At 52.4% G+C, this 733-nt stretch overlaps 1 protein-coding gene across 1 annotated transcript in view; it reads left to right on the top strand.

The window, feature by feature from the left end:
• The window catches only part of golim4a (golgi integral membrane protein 4a), an 8,242-nt gene that overhangs the window by 1,532 nt on the left and 5,977 nt on the right, over positions 1 to 733 (top strand).

The raw sequence follows: 733 nt of genomic DNA, 5'->3' as shown, positions 1-733 counted from the left end.
GGGGGGCGGTGGGGGGGTCGTCAGACTGTGGACTGTGGAACTGAACGTTGTTTTTATATCAGCCAATCAGCAGCTTTGTCTGTCAGAGACTTTCCCACTTTGTTGCCTTTAAACTCCTTTAATGTGTCTGTGGACAACACTGTGGGTGTAACAGTGTAACAGTGTCACAGTATAACAGTGTCACAGTGTCACAGTGTCTGTGTTTCACACCTGTGGCTCTGAGCTCTGATGAAGGCTGCCCTCTGGGAGAAACTGACACCACTCACTGTTCCTCACGTACATTTTTTAGTTCAGCGTTTTAGACAAAAGTAACCAGGCAACGTCTTCCTGTACGGTTCAGGCCAGCGTTGCATAAATGGTTCCTGTTTCTCTTTTGAAAAGACGCCTTGAACGTGATCTCCGTCCTCGGAGCGGAGTGTGACGCGACACTGGAGGGAGCCTGAAACCACGGCGCTTGACTCCGCTTCATGCCACGCCCGGCGGTTTATTGTGAAGTGATGGATCGTTTCATCGATCACACGGGCCACGGCTGATGGTGTCCTATATTTAGAGGTGGAGCGTACCTCCAGGGGCCGAGCCCACCGTATTGATTCACTGTTTCCCACCGTGACCTCGGGTCGGCAGTTCTAACTTTGTGGTTATGGCCGCACGCTGATGAATGTGTGGTGGGGTTTAACACCCATTTAGTTCGTCACACACAGTCGCCCCCCCCCGTTCCCCTCACACCCACCAC

The sequence above is a fragment of the Cynoglossus semilaevis genome, chromosome 4 (genome assembly GCF_000523025.1).
Source record: "Cynoglossus semilaevis isolate Cse_v1.0 chromosome 4, Cse_v1.0, whole genome shotgun sequence".
Taxonomy (NCBI): domain Eukaryota; kingdom Metazoa; phylum Chordata; class Actinopteri; order Pleuronectiformes; family Cynoglossidae; genus Cynoglossus; species Cynoglossus semilaevis.
The sequence above is the reverse complement of the archived record's forward strand: the minus strand, read 5'-3'. Positions and strand labels throughout refer to the sequence as shown.